General features: G+C 32.4%; 1 long non-coding RNA gene across 10 annotated transcripts in view; it reads right to left on the bottom strand.

Annotated features, from left to right (window-relative positions):
* Window positions 1-22841, bottom strand: part of LOC120586611 (uncharacterized) — a 696355-nt gene that overhangs the window by 397386 nt on the left and 276128 nt on the right. For all 10 annotated transcript variants that reach the window (XR_005648748.1, XR_005648747.1, XR_005648746.1 and 7 more), the window contains one exon: window positions 1403-1476. This is a non-coding gene — a long non-coding RNA (uncharacterized LOC120586611). The remainder of the gene's footprint in view (window positions 1-1402; window positions 1477-22841) is intronic.

Below are 22841 nucleotides of genomic sequence, written 5' to 3' on the forward strand. Positions count from 1 at the left end.
CGAAAATAATAAAAACCATCATTCATTCATTCATTCATTCATTCATACCAGCTAGGCAGTGAGCTCAGTGGGCAACATGATAAGCTGCCAAAGTTCTCTCTGGAGAATATGGCAATGTGACAGTGAGGTGATCTTGATCTTGCTCTTTCCATGCAACGTCTCTCAAAAAAAAAAAAAAAAAAAAAAAAGACCTAAACAGAAATTCAAACAATAGGCGGAGACATTTCAGGACTGTCTATAGTCAACGCACAAGAATTACAGTCCATAATGAAAGAGTGCAGTAAACCAAAGTGAAAATGAAAGAAATCATCTGAATCACCTTTAGTATACTCTGTTGGACAGGCACTGTGACATTCGGAAATCCACGATGAAGTATACCCTACATCTGGCATTCTAACAATAAGTCAGAGAGATGAATGTTATTTAAGTGTTTTAAGACTTTTTAGTGAAAGACCCTGTAGTATATTAAACTGCAAAACTTAGGAAGACATCATAACCTTCTGGATTTCATTAACAAAATGTACATTCTGATCTCAAATTAAAAAATAAAAAAACAGATTGACTTTCCTTGTACTATTTCACAACCTTTGAGTGCAGCATTAAAATGCTTTTCTCTTCTCCCCCACCAACTATAAGCTGTTTTCTTACCCTGGCGTCTGAATCTTTTATATGCTCGGGTTCTATTCACTGCCTGTTATTCAGACATTGAAATCCCAAATGTTAATTGTTCTTCCAAGTACATTGACAAAACAGCAGCTAAATAAGGGTAGACCAGACTGTGGTAGACTCTGACATGCATTTATGGAACAATGGGGCTCTGAGAGACAGCCTTGTAGCTCACGGGAAGACATAAGATGTGCTATTTTGACTGCTTCATAGCAGAATGGGGAACACACGCACACAAGGGAATTATGCATTTTACTTAGTTTTGCCCAAAGTCCTCAAGGCAACAGAATCTCGTGATGTCATCATGAACTTTCTCTCCATTTCCATTGACACAAAGGCTAAAAATTTGTAATGACATCACAAAGGAAAAAGGAATTTACTTTGATTCCTAAGAGATCTGTTACCTTCGATGAGACTTGTACAAAAATGCAAGAATCCTTCTTGACAGGGTGTGTGTCACTGGGCTGATGCACAGTGGGTGACACCCTCCCTAATGCAATTCAAACCAGCCAAAAGAAAGGAGTCACAATTTAGGTTGGATAAAAAAGATATACTGAATATCGAGCTCCCCCCCGCCAAATTTCTTTTTTTAAAGAAGGAAATTATTTAAACGTATATTTCTTCAAAATTTCATTCAAATTTTTATTCATGTCTGGTTACTATGTAATCAATATTTTTGTCCTTTATTGAGTTGGTCACAAAAAGAAGGAGGAAAGTACACGAAGCTTTCACTTACAGAAATGCAGTGCAGCTCAATCTTTTGTTTTTAAGGTGCAGTGATTTCAGTCTCTAAATGTAACTTCAGGCAGTCTGAAAAGAAACAGGTTAAAATCTCTTTCAGTTATAATTGGTATTTCAGATTTAATTAAAAATTAAACTTTCATAATGTTTCACCATCCAAAGCAATGCATTATCAGTCAAGCGTGGCTTTTTTTTTCTGTTAAGAAAAAAAAGAACTCTTTCCAGAGTAGTTTTTTAATGAAAAGAAAAGGATCTAAAGAGGAAAAAAAAAAGCAATCTGAAAAACAAAACATGCCTCCATGCTAAGGACTTCATAATGATATGACTAGAAGCTCAGTGCCTCTGAATTTTAGCAATATTCTATCTGATTTAAAAAAACTGCTAAACAAGAATTTCACAGACTAAAGATTACATGAAATGTTAATTTCAGAGAATAAAGACGAAAATCTATGATCTAAAATCTAAATACACTGTTAAAGGGAAATCGTGACTTCAAATAGAATTGGGAAAAAAGTTAGATCCACTACTTTCAAATGACTGCATTGGTGACGGGGCAGATGTGAAAGCAGAGGTGAATGGACATATATGGCAATACTAAATGCTCATTGCAATGTACTGTGCGTTTAGTATGCTCCATACCACATCATATTGTACATTTCACATGCAGACACGGCTGTGTGAAGAAGCATGGAAAGACCATGAGGGTTTGAACCAGATCTCCTTGTTTAAATAACTGTAATCACATTTTAAAAAAATATACTTTTAATCTTCGAATTAAGAGTCCAAGCATTAAAATCTACAAGTATGTCATAAATATTTGCATTTTAAACAGCGTATTATTTTGTTCAGTCCTTTCTTCATACAATACCATCTATAAGAAGATAATGGTTTAAAAAAAAAAAAACAGACTGGATTAAGTCATCCCTATTTTTAGCTTCAAATAACTGACATGACAGGATTTAGAAATATATCATTTTTTTAAATGTAAAATGGAGATAATACAATTATCTTTCTTTTACTTTACGACATGGCAGTGCATTTTTAAAATATATATTTGTAGAACTGAAGTCGTATGTTTATGTCCACCTTCACATTAGTGCAGGGTAATATTTTAATATCTCCCCATATGAGAGCATGATCATAAATCACCCCTGAAATTGCATCTATTATTAGAAAATGCATCTAGTTCTCACTTGTAAATTCTGTTTTCTTTTTCCCTTGAAGCATATGGAGGAATATTTTGAGTGAGTATTGTGTCTATTTGATGTATATAGATTTTAAATGCAAACTGGTTCAGATTCACTAAATCTATCTATGAATGGATCCAAAAAAATCACTGACATTGACTAAACTTTTCCCCTGCTTCTCACATGCCTGAATTAGACTAAAAATGCACCAGTGTAAAGACAGAAATTATGGAGGCGTCACCAGGGACAACTGAATGAGAGGAGGGGAGTGTGCATATTTCCTTATAAGGCAACAAAACATTCATAAAAGAAACTGACAAAAATAACTCATGCTCAGAAATTATATGGAATAACAATAATCCCCAATAACTGATTCAGAAATATAAATACTGTCCACTTCAGGAAATCTGAATCACCAATTGGTATTGTTCTACTCACCATTCAAATATGGTTAGTGAAACTGATTCACTGTCTAGTTCAGACAAGAAAAGGTGATGAAAACTAGGCTGCATATTTATATATAAACGATTTAACTGACAACTAGCAGTTCAATTTAATCAGTCAGATTTCCTTTTCTTTAATTCACCAGATGTTGAGTGAATTGAACTATCAGTTCGAAATAATAAAGCCATTTCTATGAATAGACAATCTAAATTATATTCTCCTTCTCTCCTCATTCTACCTTCTCCTCTTTGACCTTTCTCTTCACGTCTATTTCTTCCTTACTTTCACTTTCTTCCTTATTTATTTTTCCCTCTCTTTTTTCCCCCCTTGGTGAGGGTAATGAAGCTCAAAAATAACATCTTGTATCCTGTTGAGGGAAACTTGGTCACAACTATCCTTCCAGATGACAAACTCATTCTTAAATGTCTGTTTCCCAATCCAAAGAAAATAGAGCAAATTGAGAAAATAGAGATGTAACATCACTTACCAACACCACCACTTTTAATTCCCATGCTACACTCATCGCAAGGAGGACTGAAGTTTATTTACTTTATTCCCTAACCTCAAATAGGACCACAAATAAGACTAATAACAGGACCATTCTGTGGCACTCAGGCAAACGGCTGGGCAAAACAGATGGATCTTACTTTGCGCCAGGACTCAAAAAATACAGTCGCCAACTCACTGTTGGCGACTACATATCTTGGCCCAAAGATGGACCTGGAAGTGAAACCAGTTGTCTCTGAATACTGTTCCTATTCATATCTGCCTCATGAGAAAATCATTAACTCTGTCACTGTATTGTGGGGTTAAGTATTGGGTAGAAACTGGAAGAATGGTCATTAAGGAGGTGAAATATTCTGAAGGCATGTCAAATCAGATTAAGAAGCAGAAAATTAGGACTAGGACCTTACTTTTGGCACTACTGTCTACTTTTCAACTCCTGTGTTTTTTGTTGTTGTTGTTTGCTTTGTTTTTTAATTTCAATACTGTACACGGAATCCACCTTTAAAATAGTAGATTTCCAGAGTACGTGTCTTCAATAAAAATAACTTGTTCCCGACATTTTGGGTTCCAAAATCTGTTAAAATTTTTTCAAGTCACCCGGATCAATTTCAGTTATTAATACAATTGACCACTGTTGTCACTTTCTTTAATGAGGACCAAACTATGTAAGGCTTTATAGATTACAGTCAACACCAGTGATTCAATGTCTAGGGCTCAGTAATCAATGCAAATTACAAAGCCCAGAAGAATGCTTCTCTGGGCAGAGACCCTTTAGCAAAAGAGCTGTACATTCTTCACTAGCTAAAGATTCTGAATGGCTTTCCAGAAAAGCAGCAAATGCGTTATATTACAATAACCTGTCCTATAAGTCACAAGGCCAAAAAACAAAGTTTCCAGACTATAAAAACAAACAAACAAACAAACAAACAAACAAAACAAACAACAATAAAAAAACTGACCGTGGGTGAGGAACTACAGATCTTACCATTTACCAGGAACAAAGGGCTGCTCTGACCACACTCTACTTTTTAAAATCTTCACATAAATAGAAGTTTTAGATATCACCAAATCACAGAATTTCAAGAAAAGAAAAACAAAGCACTCCAGTTTAGAAGGCCTACACTAATTCAGGTCTCTTAATGCTCTCCCATCTATTAACCAGTGATTGTATCTTGCTCAGATTGTTTTTGAGAGTTCACTCACCTTTCTATGATTTATTCATTCTGACACTGTTCAGATTTGAGTTTTAAGAGACAAGCCCTGTCTGTGGTCAGCATAAGAGCAAATTTTAATATTTTAATTATTTCTCTTAGCCTTTTTCCTTTTCCTTTAAAAATGTTTTATTGTGAAAAATCTCAAACATATGCAAGAGTAGAGAGCATAGTAAAATGAACTCCCATGTACTTGTTACCCACAGTCAACGTTTTTTACATATATACACATTCACTTTTTCTTCCATTAGATCATTTTATGACAATCTCAGATATCATTTCATTCCATCCATGAATATATTAGCATGTACTACCAAAAAATGACTTTTAAAAATTATGACACTTACTATTATCCCACATCCAAAATAATAGAAATTCTTTAATGTTATTAAATATCCTGTCTATGTCAAATATTTAACTTTTAATGTCTTTTGTCCTTTTTTTTTTAAACAGCTCGATAGTTTGAATTAGGATCTAAACAAGGTCCACACATTACATTTGAATCATAATTCTCCTCTAACCTATAAATCACCCATTTTTTTCTAATATTAAATTTTTAAAAACATTAAATTTATTGGGATGAATTGATTAATAACATTATATTGTTTCAAGTGTATAATTCTGTAACACATTGTCTATATATTGCATTGTGTGCTCACCACCCAAACACCAGTTGTCCTCTGTGTCCATATATCTGACCCTCTTTATCCTTTTCATCCTCCTCCCACTACCTTTCTCGTTTAATAACCACACTTCTGCTGTCAGTGTCTATGAGCTTTTGTGTTGTTTGTTCCTTTGTTGCTTTCTGGTTTATATCCCACATATGAGTGAGATCTTACGGTTCTTGTCCTTCTCTATTTGATTTATTTCACTTAGCATGATACTCTCAGGACCCATCTATGTTGTTGCAAATGGCAGTATTTCATCCTTTCTTATGGCTGAGTAGTACTCCATTGTATATCTATATACCACATCTTCTTCATCCACTCATCTATTGAAAGACACTTAGACTGTTTTCATGCCTTGGCTACCATGTATAATGCTGCAATAAACATAGGGGTAAATATATCTTTATGAATGAATGTTTTCAAATTTGGGGAGTGGAAGAGAGATTTCTGGGTCATATGGTAGCTCTATTCTTAATTTTTTGAGGAATCTCCATACTGTTTTCCATAGTGACTGTACCAATTTACATTCCCACCAGCAGTGTATGAAGTTTCCTTTTTATTCATAGCCTCTCCAACACTTGTTATTTCTTGTCTTATTGATAATAGCCATTCTAACAGGTATGATGAGATGGTCTCTCATTATGGTTCCGATTTGCATTTCCCATATAGCTAGTGAAATTGAGCATCTTTACATATATCTGTTGGCCATTTGTATATTTTCTTGTGAAAAGTGTCTATTCAGGTCCTCTGCCCATTTTTCAATAGGATTATTTGTTTTTTGTTGTTGAGTTGTATGAGTTCTTTATATATGTTCTATATTACAGGTATGTTTGAAAATATCTTGCATTCAGTTGGTTGATCTTTTGTTTTGTTGATGGTTTCTTTTTCTGCGCAGAAGCAAATTGATCAATGTGATACAGCATTTAATGAAATGAAGAATAAAATCATCTCAATAGAGCAGAAAAAGCATTTGACAAGATAGAACATCCATTTATGATTGAAACACTCAATAAAATGGGTATAGAAGGAAAGTACCCCAACATCACAAAGGCCATATATGACAAACCTTCAGCTAATATCATACTCAATGGTGAAAAACTAAAAGCTTTTCCTCTAAGATCAGAGATGCCCACTCTCACTACTGTTATTCAAAATATTTTGTATTGGAAGTCCTGGCCAGAGCAATCAGGCAAGAGAAAAAAATTTTTTAAACATCCAAATTGGGAATAAATAAATAAAATTGTCACTTTTTGCAGATGATATAATTCTATATACAGAAAAACCTAAAGACTCCACCAAAAAAAACTATTAGAAACAACAAATGAATACAGTAAAGTTGCAGTATACAAAATCAACATAAAAGAAATCTGTTGCATTCCTGTATACTAACAATGAAATATCAAAAAAAGGAAATTCATTTTCAATTTCAACAAAGAATATAAAGAACCCATACATTAAAAACTACAACACGTTGAAAGAAATCGAAGACGACATAAAAAAATGGAAAAAGCAGAATCCACATAGTTAAAATGGCTGTATTATCTAAAGCAATATACAGATTTAATGTGATCCCAATCAAAATACCAATGGCATTTTTCAAAGAAATAAAACAAAAAATCTTCAAATTTGTATGTAACCACAAAAGATCCTGAACAGAAAAGCAATCCTGAGAAAAAAGAACAAAGCCATAAGTATCAGATTCCTTGACTTCAAATTATACTACAAAGCTACAATAATCAAAACAGTATGGCACTGGCAGAAAAACTGACACACAGACCAATGGAACAGAATTGAGAACCCAGAAATAAACCAGCATGTATATGGGCAACTACGTTTGGACAAAGGAGTCAAAAACCCACAATGGAGAAAAGAAAATTTCAGTGTTGGGAAAACTGGAAAGCCACATGTAAAAGAATGAAACTAGATTACTATTTGACACCATACACAAAATTAACTAAAAATGAATTAAAGACTTGAATATAAGACCTGAAACAATAAAATACATAGAAGAAAATATAGGTACTAAACTTATAGACCTTGGTCGCTATTTTATGAACTTGATCGCCAAGGCAAGAGAAGTAAAAGCAAAAATAAATGAATGGGACTATATCACACTAAAAATGATAACTTTTTCATTTGAATCAATTTCACATTTATGGAAAAGTTGCAAAGACAGTACAGAGAATTCCCTTATTTCCTTCATTACTTTGTCACCAGTTTTTCCACCAATATCTTTTTCTGTCCCAACAATCTAATCCAGGATACAACAATACATTTAGTTGCCATTTCTCCTAAGCTACTCTGATCTGTGACAGTGTCTCAGTCTTTCCTTGCTTTTCATGACCTTGATAGTTTTGATATAGAGTAGTGGTCAGATGTTTTGTGGAATGTTCCTTAATTGGGATTTGTCTGATGTTTTTTCATAATTAGATTGGGATTATAGTTTTAGAGAAGAATGCTAAAGCACGAAGTGCTCTTTTATAACATCATATTGGGGTACATAATATCAATATGACATCACTGGGGATGCTAATCATTTGGTCAAGGTAGTGTTTGCCAAGTTTCTCTTTTCTTAATTTTGATAAGCATAATTAATAATTTATTGTTAACAGTTTATCGAGGTATAATTTACATAATATAAAATTCACCCTTGTAAGTGTACAACTTAATGCTTTTTAAGTAAAGTTGAATAATCATCACCACAATTCAGTTTTAGAACATTTCTGTCACCACCTCCCAAAGATTCTTCATGTCCTTAGGCAGTCAATCCCCATTCTCAACTCTCAGCCCCAGACAGCAACTAATCTGCTTTCTGTCTCTAAACATTTACCTTTTTTGGATATTTCATAAAGTGCAGTCATAAAATATGTAGTCTATTGCTTGTGGCTTTTTAACTTATCATAATGTTTTTCAGATTCATCTGTGTTGTGGTATATAGCAATAGTCTGTTCCCTTTTATTGATGAATAGTATTTCATCATGTGGACACACCACATTTGTTTATCCATTCATCAGTTGATGGACATATGGATTGTTTCTGGTTTGTGACTATTGTGAATAATACTGCTCTGAATAGCCTTATATATGCAAGTCTCTGTGTAGACATATGTTTTCATTTCTCTGACGTAGATACCTAGAAGTGGAATTGCTGGGTCATAAATGTAAGTTTATTTTAACTTTTACGATCTGCCAAGCTATTTTCTAAAGTGGCTACATCATTTTAAATTATCACCAGCAATATATGGAGAGTCCCAATTTTACTGCATCTTCGCCAACACTTGTTACGGCCTGTCTTTTTTCTTATAGCCACTCTAATTAGTGTAAAGTAGTGTCTCACTATTATTTTGTTTCCTAAGTATTAACAATGTTGAGTACATTTTCATGGACTTATTAGCCATTCTTATACCTTCTTAGGTGAAATATCTAGTCAAACATTTTGCCCAATTTTTAATTGGGTTTTCTTTTTATTATTAAATTGAAAATTCTTTGTATATTATGAAGATAAAAACCCTTTATCAGATATATTTTTGCAAATCATAAATTTGCCAACATTTTCTCCCAGTCTTTTCAGTTTTTACTAGTGTCTTTTGAAGTGCAAAAGTTTTAAATTTTGTTGAAATCCACGTTACCAAGTTTCTATTTTTTGTATCTTGCTTTGCATTTCATTACCTGAAAATCCTGTCTAACTCAATGTCATGAAAATTTTCTGTTTTCTTGCATAAGTCTTATCATTTTAGCTCTTACATTAAGGTCCATGATCCATTTTGAGTTAATCTTTATGTACGGTGTGAAGTTAGGCTCTAAACCCCTTTTTTCCCCCATATAGTACTACCCCTATGGATATTCATTTATATTTCATACAGTCCTAGCACGAACTGTCCTAGCACTATTTATTGAAAAAAACTATTCCTTTCCCTATCAAATTGCCTTAGCACCTCTGTCAAAGTCAACTGATCAAAAATGTATACATTAGTTTTCTGAACTTACAATTATATTCCACTGATCTATATGCCAGTGATATACTTCCTTCCTTGCTACAGTTTTATAGTAAATTTTAAAACCAGGAAGTATGAGTCATCTAACTGTCTCCTTTGGAAAATTATTTACACTGTCCTGGGTCCTTATCGTTTTCATATAAATTTTAAAATCAGTTTGTCAAGTTCAACAAAAATGCCTTTATTCTTTTTGATGCTATTGTGAATAGAATTGTCTCCTTAATTTTATTGTTTGTTGCTAGTATATATAAATACAATTAATTTTTTGTATAATGCTCTTGTATCCAGTGAACTTGCTGAATTCATTTATTAGTTTGCATATGTATGCATGTGTATGTGCATGTGAATATTCCTTAAGATTTTCCACATATTTATATTTTCTGCAAATAAAAAGTTTTACTTTTTACTTTCAAAGATGGAGGCCTTCAATTTTTCTTTTCTGTTCTGTATGTTACCCCTTCCCTTTCTTTTTCTTTTTTCTTATCTTTTTGAAGAGAAACTCCATTATAATGTCGAATAGAAGAGATGAGATCCAAGAACCTTGCCTGTTTCCAGTCTTAGGGTTAAACTAATCACTCATCATTAAGTATGATGTTTTCAAAGTCTTGAGTTTTTCATAGATGGCCTTTATCAGGTTACAGAAGTTCTCCTCTATTCCTAGTTTGTTGAAAGTTTCTGTCAGAAATAGATACTAGATTTTCTCAAATGTTTTTTGTGTATCTATTGAGATAGTCATGTGGTTCTCTCATTTATTCTAATATGGTATATTACTTTAATCGATTACTGGATGTTAAACCAATCTTGCATTCCTGGGCTAAATCTTACTTGGTTAGGATGCACAACACTTTTACAGATTGCTGTATGTAGTCTGTAAGTATTTTGTTGAGGATTTCAGTGTTTGTATTTATAACGGATACTGGTTGATTTTCTTATGATGACTTTGACTGGCTTTGAACTCAGGGAAATACTGCTTTCATAGAATGAATTGAAAAATGTCCCTTCTTCCTCTATTTTCTGGAAAAGTTTGTGAGAGATTATTATTTTTTTTTTCTTTAAATATTGGATAGGGTACAGTAAAGCCATCTGCATCCATATTTTTCTTTGTAGGATGACTTAATAATTCTACCTCTTTACTGTTATTGGTCTATTCAGATTTTCTATTTCTTCTCAAATCAGTTTTGGTAATTTGCACATCTCTAGAAATTAGACCATTTTATTTAAGTTGTCAAATTTCTTGAAATATATTTGTTCATAGTATTACCTTTAAATTTTTAAAAAATTTTTTCCAAGGGGTTGGTAGTAATGTGCCCTCTTTCATTCCTAATTTTGGTAATCTGTTATCTTCTTTCCTTTTCCTTTGGTCAGTGTAGCTAAAGGTCTGCCAATTTTCTTGATCTTTTCAAAGAATCAATTCTTGATTTTCTCTGCTCTATTCTATTGCACTGATTTCTACTCTCTTACGTATTACTTCCTTCTTAAATTGAGTCTTGTTATATATTTTTACCATATCTATATTGACCTATATAATTGTACTATCAGTGCTATTTATTTCTTTGGGTGGATTTTAGTTACCATTTGTTGTCATTTTCTTTCAACCAAAAAGATTTGGTTCATTATTTTTTGTAAGGCAGATCTGCTAACAACAAATGCTTCAGTCTTTGTTTATTTTGGAATATCTTTATTTTGTCTTCAGTTTTGAAGAACCATTTTGCTGGATATAAAATTCTTAATTGTCATCTTTTTTCCTTCAGCACTTTGACTATGTTATCCTGTTCCCTTCCTAGTCTAAATGTTTTTGATTAGAAATCAATTGTTAATCATAGTGTTGTCAGTGTTGTCCCCTGTATTAAATGAGTCTTTATCCCTACTGCTTTCAAGAATTTCTCTTTATCTTTCGAAGTTTGACGATACTGTGTCAGTGTATATATCCTTTTGTGTTGATCACACTTGCAGTTTCTTGAGTTTCTCAAATATGTATATTAATGTTATTTATCATATTTGGCAAGTATTTTGGCCATTATTATTTCAAATATCTTTTTCTGCCCTTTCTTTCTCTCTTTCCCTTTTCCTCTTCCATTACACATATGTTAGTATTCTTGATGGTATCTCACAGATGCTGAAGATCTGTACATTTTCTTCAATTTTATTTTCTGTTCTTCAGAAAACTGGATAATTTTTACTGATTTATCAAGTTTACTGATTCTTCTTCTGATATTTGAAATTTGGTCTTGAGTCCTTCTAGAACATTTTTTAATTATCGTACTTTTCAACTCCAGAATTTGTTTCTTTTTAAAATTATTTCTATCGTTAGATTAATACTCCTAATTTGAAGAGTAATTATAGTAATATTCTATTTAATTATTTAACATAGTTTCCTTTAGTTATCTGAACATACCTGTAATAGCTGATTTCAAGTATTTGTCTGATAAACTCAACATCTGCTCGCCCCACTTGCAACCCAGAGATAGCTTTATTGACTCCTTTTTCGTTTAACTGAGTATAGGTCAAAAGCCTGTTTCTGTATATATCTCATAATTTTTTCTTAAAAATTGACATTTTGTACAATGTATTCTAGTAATTCTGGCTTCTGATTTTTCCCTCCAAGGAGTTGTTGCTGTTATTGCTATTTGTTTAATGACTTGTCAGTCTAATTCTATAGAGCCTGTCTTCCTCATGCTGTACAGCTGCTGATGTCTCTGGTCAGTTTTTACAAATCCTATTTGCATTTTTTAGCTAAGACTTGCCCCTATGTCAGCACAATTTGCAGTTTACATCCAGTTATTGGTCAGAAGTTGTACTCAAACATCTTGGGCAAATAAGCTAACACCCTTTGCAGATGGATATGTGTATGGGTTGGGGAATGCATTCAAAGCTCAGGCAATTTACAAGTCTTCTTTGGCTCTTACTTTCCACTGGGCTCTTTCTTATCTCTTCTTTGCACAATACCTTAACATCAGCCTGGGGTTATGTGTATGTCTTAGACCCTCTCTGGTGTTTCCTGGAATATATATGCAGACTTCCAAATCACGAGGTATATGAGTTAGCTTTGACTGGTCCACTATGGCAGTCTCCTTATCCAACTATCCGTGTTAAATTTCTCACTAATATGCCAGTCTATTGCGTGCCCCAACCTGAATTGCAACCTCAGGCTAGCTATGATGTTTATACTCTTTGTGTCTTTACCACTGAGATTGATACTGTTTCTGAAAAGCATGTGGTTTTTCATGTTCTACTCCATCAAGTCAGCCCTTTCAACAGTGAAGTTTTGGGTGTTCATGGCTTGTCCTGCTCTGGTAGAACAATTGTACCAATTCAGTTTGGGGAGGGGAAAGAGGCGGAGGTTGTCCATTTACAACACCACATCTTACTTAATGCCTGTTGTCTCATCATTATCTTTAATGTGGCCCCTTTTACTACTAAAAGTATCTAGTTTGAATAATATAATTTACAATCTCCTTCTATATAGGAAACCTAAATAATTTCTGGTATACCGTCAGCAAAAAACGATTGCCTAATTCTTTTCCTTGTAATGTTAGAATCAGAGGCCCGGCTGCAAGTATGTGCTGGGGGAAGATGGAGGGGGTGAGAAAATCCAAATGCCATTGAATGAAAGTTTCTACGATGGTTACATGTACGTAAGAAATTCTCAAATGCCTGTTCTTCTATGTCTCTAGAAAGCCTAAAATTTGGGGGAATTAAGAATGTCTGTCAATCCTGAAAATCCTTAGTTAGGCTGGCCCATGAAGATTGGGAGGTGGATGGAAGATGAGGATGAGGGTGTCACACTTCTCTCATGGGAGATAAAGAATTTTGCCTTACTTTATAGAGCTGAGAGGAATCATGCAATGAGAAGAGCTAGAATTACATGGTTCGTAAAGCATTGCTAGGGAATTTGGAGCTGAACTGAGCTAGAAAAACCAATTTCAAGTAATTGTGGAGAACATGTCATCTAGAATTAATCTCATACAAAATAGTAGCTTAGCGATCTCTCTGAGATCCAAAGCTTACTTGGAGCAGGTTAGTTTTTACCAACTTATTCCCTCAGTTTCCTGTCCTGCCCAAGTTATAGCTCTTTAGGAACACACTAGGGGAATATGCTTCTCTGGGAGTTTAAATAAGTCTTATAAATCAGGAAGTTCTTATATAGAAATCGGGAGTAATATATACTTTAAAGATGATTTTTGCTTTATGTGATAATCCACAATAAAATTCCCCTGATAAAAGATTCTCCTAGAGTACTTAAATTATGAATAGACTTACAAAATCAATCCTATCGCATAAAATGAGATAAATATGTAGTATCTGCTTCTAGGAATTTTCAAATCTTTTTTTTTTTTCAAAGAGACTAAAAGGAATGGGAAAATTAGCAAACTCTGTGCAGTATAAATTCAGAATATTTGATGCATTAACTTTGAATACCTTACTGATGTTTTTGGAACCATATTAATGCTTCACATTTACAAAGTGTCAAAGAAATCAAAGTTTTCATCAAACTTCATCTCACTAAAATGTCATAATAATTCACCTTTAACCAAGGAAACTGTAACAGTAAATATGAATAGTTCTATTTAAAACAAAAACAAAAACAAAAAACCAGGAAATCTAATCCATAAAACAAAGCACAGAAATACCGCATAAATTGCTTAAGGACACGATTAAGTCTGGTGATGAAGCACGTGATGAAATTGCATTATCTTGTAGTATGAGATTGTCAATTAGTAAATATCCAAGCTATGACAAAGAAGAAACTTGGAGCTTCAATCTCTCATTTGTCTGTATATTAGAGCAAAATCAAAATAAATGTTTAAAAAAATTCTTTGATCCTATGAAATGATACTTCTCCTGCTAAAATCTCAGGTAAAGTGGGTGGGCATTTTTAAATTGTGTTTCTGTTAGGCGTTGCAATTTCTAGAACAGAATTGCAACCCAACCCCTAACTTGATTACCATTTTTGCTACTGATTGACAAAGAATAGCTGTATTCTAAGAGTTTTCCAGTAATACAATCTGGAATTCACTGTTATCCAATAACAAAGGCATAACTTAGACAAACAGTATATATAAAAAATTGTCTGAAGAACGTGCAGTCCTTTCATTGGAGTTCTTTCATTGGAGTTTAGGATCTAGATATATCTAAATTATTATTCCTTGGAATTATAGCATAAATGAGTGCTTTCCACCTGGGTCTATATCTTATAAGACTGAGAAAACCAAACTGTACGTTACTAAGATGCTATCAATCTATATTAAGGGCTACAACAGAAGCATGCCTATAAAATATTCTTTATTTCTCATAAAAGTGAATATTGATCTTAATATTCATGATATAATACAGTAATCCTTTTATATGCTGAAGGATATCATAGGAAGATATTTCTTTCTAGCTTTGGTATCAGCAATGTATTTCTTCAAAATATGGTAGAAATCCAATTTATAAATGTATATAAGATTTTATATTGGATGATTTTTTATATATATATAGGTCTAATTCTTACCCCTTTCTCATGTTTTTCTCTTGTTGACCTATTTCAGTTTACATTTGCTTCATATATGTATGTGTGTGTGTGTGTGTGTGTGTATACACACATATATACATACATATACATATATACACTTCATTTACATTTTATTGACTTCCACTTATATTAAATATATATTTCTACGATATATCTATATATCCCTTTAAACCATCTTTATTTCTCTTTGGAACAAAGAGATGTCCATCTGTCTCTGTCTTTTTATCTACCCTTTTATATATCAAGTCACCTAAATTCATTCTATGAGATCTCAAAATCTTAGATGCGATTTTTAAATGTTAACTTAGATCTGCTAGGAGCTGGACTTGATAAACTCATCTATGCTTTTGTAGTGACTTTATTTCATTTTCTTCTACCCTCAATGACATTCAGATCAGATGTCTGAAGCAAAGTAATAGACTTGTATCATCAGGGTCCAAGACTAACTTAAAGCTTAAATAAGCATTTCTTTTCTTTTTTTCTTTTTTTTTTTTGCTAAGTCATCTGAAGGTTATTCTTGGCTTTCTGTGCTAGAATAGAACAATTTGGAACCTATGGAGCAAAAGCAGCTATTTTCATATCATTAATAAAGCCTATAACATAGGGCAGCCATAAGTGATTATGCAGGTTGTACCCTGCACAAGGGCACCCAATGCAGAGGTGTGCTCCATTCTAGAAGTCATGCTCCTTGGTCCAAGCTGCATTAGCTGGAAGAAAAGATTTTTTATAATAATTTCCACGAAGGTGCCCAAGGAGGGCACCTTTTTCTAATTGTACTAAACCTCTACATAAGTAACAGAGGCCCTTTATAACATGTTTCTATAGTATTTCAAACAAAACTGAATTAATTGCATTGGTATTTAGCTGGCTCTTTAGCTGTTACATGTTACATAAATATTCAAGTAAGCTTCCTAGTAATGACCTCACCTCTTGAAGTTGAGTCTCCATGACTTGGACTAAACAATGCTTTAAAAAGATAATGTTAGTTATATATACAGTTCTCCTCAGGGAGATTGACTTTGAAAGAGAATAGGAGGCAAAGAATGTTCCTAATAATGTCTTTCTCCACAGATGATAACACATCTTATATCAGATCATATTCTTTACATACTAAAAGGCTTTCCTTCTTAAGCAGAGTCAAGAAGTGGGTGCAGAGCATAATGTTATTCACATTATTATTATTTCCGTGATTAAGTTGTCTCCAGTTTGGAATTTTAAGGCAATAAGAAAGGTGATAGCAAAACTTCAATAAGTTCTGAGACCGTGGATTATTTGTATAATGCAATACGTTGCCCTTAAATTTAGCCCATGGCTTCCACTCTCCCTGGGTGGTTTTATACAGTTAACTCTCAATGAATTATCTACAAATGGTCTATGCATTATACATTTTTACATTAACTTTTCCTGACTACAAAATCAACACATGCCAATTGCAAAAAAAAAAAACCCACAAAACAAACAAACAAATGAACAAAAAAACTGGCAAATACAAAAAAGTATGAGAAAACACTGTGAACACCAAAAGTCTGATCACACAGAAACAATATACCACTACTGGCAGTTCAAGCATTTCATTCAAACATGACAAATTTTAATCCTAGTTTGGCTTCCTCTTTTTCTCCTGCACATCACTCAGTTGCCTCCTATTCTGACTATTTGGTATGTACTCAAGTAATAGTAATTATTTTCTACAAATTAAATTAGTAGTTAACAAAGTACTATTGTATTTCATAGTTCTGCTATTGATTATTACTTATTATTTTTGTTCATTATTATTGCTCATTTTCACACGAATTAAGTTTTATCTGATCATGCCCTATGAAGATGATTTATTATACATAACAAAGTACTATGGCATTACGCAAATATTACACCATTTCTGTTTCATGATATGGAGGTTAGAAATAGTTTCATAAAACACGGAAAACAAAAATAAGATGGCAAATTTGATGCTAAAACATCAGATATTGTATACCAAGGCCAAAGACAAATTATTTCAGATAACATTCTTGTTTATTTTTATTTTAACTATCTTTATCAGAACACTACAATATTAGCATTAGCATTAGCGACAGTTAGCTATGCCTATAGTGGTAAAGAACCATAAAAGCCCCAATGCATCTCTCAATAATTGAATCCCCCCCGCCCTCCAGTTTTACCTGAGGAGCTATCCTCTTTCTGTGAACTCTGTCATGTAGAATTACATCATCCCCCATGGCTCATATTATCTTCAATTCATAAAATTCTTTAACAAAAATTGCTATGAAGTGTGTTTGCTATATATATTCATATAACTTCCTCCTCACTTTGGTTTAGCATGGAAATACACAATATATCAATATGTGTTTCATTAGGATAGTTGTTTCGATACAGTAACAAGCTGGGCAAATAGAGGAAGTTGGGTATAATTTATTTACATTTTAATAAGACCTCAAATGAGTGATTACCACACAGGAAGCTCACAGAGAGGTTAGGGAGAAAATGGTGGCTGACAAATGCCTTGAAGTTTGGAAGCTGTTAAATATTACTTAATCAATAGTATTGCTTCTGAATTAAGAAAAGATAACAGTTCCACAGGGATAGGTATTGTGGTCCATGACAAACATTATTCAATGCAGGCATTAAAAATTGAGGGGGGCTATAAATTTTCCAAAATTTTAAGGTTATAACTTAGAACATTTATTGAATTCTAAAATTTAAAACGGATAGCCCTATGATACAAAAATCTCATCAAAGCCCAAAGGATGGGACTCTTCTTTCTTAATATACCAAAGCTTAATGCTAAAATTCCCTTTCAGTAGAAATGCTAACTTCATGTTAGCATTTGGATTTCTCCTACTTTGCATGTTAATTCTTTTGTGAATGATTCTATAAATCAGGGCAAGTTCTTTAATGAAATAAGAAATTCAGAAAGCAATGATTTTTCAGTCTATAATTATAGTAGCCTGCGCAATTCCTATTTCCAAACTCTGAGCAGGGTCACCTTGGTGTGAGACAAATTATCACTGGTAATATTTCAGAGATTAATGTGCATGAAAATTGTCTATCCAGTGTTGTTTAAAAGGAAATTTTAAAAATCTTGCAAAAGTAAATACAATTTTAAGCAGCAAGTGAGGAAATAATGGTAAAGATATAATAATGATATGAAAAACATGAAGAGGCCAGGATGAAGTCAATATACAAAAGGTATGTTGTGAGTTCTATTACATTTGCTTAAGATACAGAACAAGAATCTGACTATATTTCTGTTAGCCACTATAAAGAATAAACATTTCATTGGAATTTATTGTTTCTGTATTTTTCCATATCTGTATCTTATGTACCGGCTAGAAAATAAATTCCTTCGAAGTGTGTGATTTATGCTTTTCTGTACTGTAATTGATAATAGCTAACATAATGCTGAGTATAAAATTGATTCTCAATCAATATTTGTTGATTTCATTTGTATGAAATCTAAAAAAAAATCTCATCAAGGGGGTATAGTTTAAAAACATCAGCTGTTCATTCATGCATATTGTATAAAAGAACAAAATAAAGGATTCTGAAAAATAATAAAAGTATAATACTAGATGGGGAAAACAGGATAGATTATGCTAAACTACAATGAAGCGATAACATTAATACAAAAAAAACTCTTCAAATGAAAATAAATCAATGTAAATGCAAAATTAAATCTTACAGATAATTCAGAAGAATCTCAGAGAAATGAAAATACAATGATGGCATTATAAAAGTGATTTGCCCCAATATCAAATATCATTTCTGTCATACTGTATAAAAAAGATAAAGCATGATTAGAAATTCTAATTTCTTGATCATATAGAATATAAACAACCTATATTATAGAGGTCTATGAATTTTCTGAGACATTATCAAGTTTCTTGATTAGAATCTGAACACTGTTACTTCAGATGTAAAAACTCGTAATTTCAATTATAAATCATAATTTTACATTTAGCAATTTTTAAGATTCACATTTTGACATAGTATTCAATTGGGTAGCCTTCAAAGTGTTCTTAATAAAATCCTGTGAAGTTTTTCTAGTAATGCAGGTATGATTTAATAATGGAAAATCAATTACAATAAGTTCCTTGCTGAATTATCATGTTCCAAAATGTCTTATAATGTTTTTAAGAGAAGGGGCTATGCATCTGAATTTGAATGCCTAGTGAACAAATTCTGATGCATAGTAAGTGCTGAATAAATATTTGTTTGGGTTCATTTGAATTGACAAAGACATCACAAGAAAAGTCTATATCCATTAATAAGAGCTTGACGACATTTACCCAAAAAGCATATAATGTGCTTCAACACTCATTCTTAATAAACATAAAAAGGTTAGAAAATAGTATTCCAATTTGCCTTATCAATATAAAAAAAAACCTATGTTAACAATTAATATCCACCTTAACTATGAGAAAAACTAGAGAATTATCATAGAGTCAAGAACCAGAATGTCTCCTATCACCACGATTATTTAACTGTAATTCTAGTCAATGAAATAGGACATTAAACAGAAATAAGAGGAAAAATATATATATAAAGTCATCATTGTTTGCAGGTAATTTATGAAAACTCAAGAGAACTTATAAGAAATTATTAAAATTATCAGGAAAGTTGAACTAGTTAGGCAATAAATACTGTAAAAGAGAAAATATGGCTTTTCTACTGAACAATTAGAAAGTGGAATGTAAGCATTTAAGGACAATAACAAGCATACAGCCTGCCTATACTTAAATATAGTAAGGAATCTTGGGACCTGTATGAATAGAAAGACCCAATTTATTTACGTATGAAACATTACATAAATAGAAACATACAATGCTTCTGAACGTAAAGACTAAATATTGCAAAGACACCAATAATACTTTATAGGTTTAACAAAATTCCAATGGGATGCTTTTATGAATTTCATGAAGTAAATTAATCTCAAAAAATAAGTAGGTGACAATAGCCAAATTATTTTTGAAAAATAAAATGTAAGGAAATTTGACTCACGAATGTATAAACTTAATGTGAAGCACTGTTGGAAATAGTATGGAATTTGCGACAGAAGTGAAATTGACTGGTAGTCCAAAAATAGATCCTAATGTTGATAAAAACGAGTACGGTATAAAGATGGCACCAAAATCAGTGGGGAAATGATGCTGGAACAATTGATTAACTATTGGAAACAAAATTAAGACGCTCATCTCATACCCTAGGCTGAAATAAATCTTGGAAGGAATTGAGAGTTAAAAATACAAAATAAAACCATGATGATACAAGAAAAATGGTGAATATTTTTATCAGACTTCAGGCTGTTAAAAAGAAGATAAAAGCTAAAGCCACAATCATAGAATAAAAAATACAATAGAATTAACCATATCAATATTTAAAATTTTCTCACATTAACAATAGCAAAAACAATTTAATGGCCTATGAAAATGAAAAAAGAAACATTTTTACAACATGTTTGACAAAATTGGTGACTTTAATATTTTAAAAAATCTCACAAATTATCAAACAACATGAATAAAGGACATAAAGAAGAAAACAATGGCAAATAAACATATAAAAATATTCGAGCTCTACATAAATCAAATCGATGCAAATTTAAACAAAATAAACCAGCTTTTTAATCTACCCAATTGGAAATATTTATAAAATGATACTATTCAAATCAGGTAAGAGTATAGTTAAAAAAAATACTCTTATATTCAATTCGGGAGGAATTATCAAAAGAACTTTGAGAAGTTGAAATCCTCTAATCTAGGAATCAACCTTCTAAAAATATATCTTGAAAACATAATCCAAGATGCAGATAAAAATTTATACATAAGAATGGTCCTCAGAGCAGCAGGGATAATAGTGCAAACTAAACTAAATATCAAATACAAGATTAAAAATTGGGGGCACATAAATGAGGTACGATATTATGCAGCAATTAAAAATGAGTATTTTATGACTCTGAGAATTAATATAGTAATTAATGTTAAGTGAAGAAACTAGATTTTATGATCCAAATTTCTATTTAAAATCATACATACATACATACATGCATAAAAACACACATACACTTATAAATGTACATGAAATTGGAAGGAGGCAGAGCAAAATGATAGAGCTGTTCATCTCTGATTTAAATTTTACTAGTTACATATATTTTTATATTTCTATAACAGTCAATGAGTAGACTTGACCTTCTAATCTGAACAAAATTTATTTTAAACCTAAAATGGATTTATATATGTTCCACTCAAGAGAAACAAAATCAAATACCAATAAAAATTGCTTTTCTTATACATGTGGAATTACTATGCTCATTCATCTGTGAATCTCTATAATTTTGCATAAGTATAAAGAACATCTATTAATATTTGATTTTCTTATTTTTATTTCTGAAGCATATAATACTTTTCCTGAATTACAAACCAAAAAAAAAAAAAAAGTCACTCTTAAGTAACATATTTGACCACAGAGTTCTTCCAGTTCTCTGATGGCCCTTCTACCACTTCTAGATAAAGTTGACCTATTTTGTTGATAACTATTTTGGTACTATGTTCAGTAATACTAAGTCTGAGAATGTTTATTTGGCCCATTTAGCCAACAACAAAGAAGTCACTTTCAACCAACTGTGACCAATATAGTAGTGAATAGTGCATTTGATTTTCACATTTCTTTTGCTTGAAACACCAACCATACCGAGTATCCTGAGATTAACAATAGATGGGACTTGCATTTTTTTTTTTTTTTTTTACCAGTGCTGAAAAAATAGCTTCCAAAGTCAAGACATAGAATAACCTTCTAAGTAAGTTTGCCGGCTCCATATTGTGTTTGAAGGCACACCCCCTCCAAATGTCTGCACTCACCATCTGCTACTCAACCACAGAATAATGCGCTCAAGTCTGGTGTTGCTTGGCATATGCAAAGATAGTCAATGTCCAACTCCATTCAGACATGTGCACCATATCAGGAACCTTATGACACAGTCCTCAACATCAATGCAGCACTTTCAAGCCCCACTACACATCAATCAAGTATGTATGACAGTCAAGCTGATAGACAAAATCAAAGCCAACCCTAAACACCTACTGTGCATGGATCTCTCCAGTTTGCCTGCAGCTCACCTTCTATTAAGATGATAGCTTTGGCCTAGTCTTCCATGCCAAAACAAGTCCATGGAGTCACTCTGGCAAGAAGAAGGGTCTATATCAATGTCAACAAACAATTTCTTTGCTGCCGTCCCTACCATCTGTCCTCTTGCTTCCTACCTTCCTTACTTTATGTGGACCTTGATGAATGGGATTCTAATAGTCCAAGATTCTAGTTTAGCCAGCCTTTGCAGATGGGGTTAACATGATTGCCCTCTGGCCAAACACCCAAGGTAACACAGCTGAAGGGTTTCCTGGAGAGTGCCTTTTTGCAAATTTGATGTTAGAAATAAGGCACATGAAGAAGTTCCTACCGGTTTTTGAATTTTGGATTTGTGAAAAAAAAACAAAACAAAATGTGTTCAGTGCTTAAAGTAAAGATGATTTCTTTTTAAATTATTTGAAAATGTTAAAAATGCTAAAGGATAAATTCCACTCCAATGCTTTTGGTAAGGGAAATAAAATGAATAAATAAAAGTAAAACTAAGGTTGTTTTAAAGTATTTACAAAATAGTGTTGAGAGAAAGACTTTAAAAAAACTTTAGCAATATATAGAAATAAGACTTTATAGTGCAATATTAACGTAGAAGTAGAACGTTTTAATCTGAATTAGATGGAACAATATTAGAAAATATTGCACATGCTAAATGGAAAATAGTAGCTCTCAGACCTATAATTCAGAAGTTGTATAGCACTTAGGACTTCATAGTAGAGCAGCAGAATTTGATATAATCTTAAATATGAGTAGTTTCTGGAGAAATAAATTTTTTTAACG

The sequence above is a fragment of the Pteropus medius genome, unplaced genomic scaffold, assembly GCF_902729225.1.
Source record: "Pteropus medius unplaced genomic scaffold, Ma_sr-lr_union100, whole genome shotgun sequence".
Lineage (NCBI taxonomy): Eukaryota > Metazoa > Chordata > Mammalia > Chiroptera > Pteropodidae > Pteropus > Pteropus medius.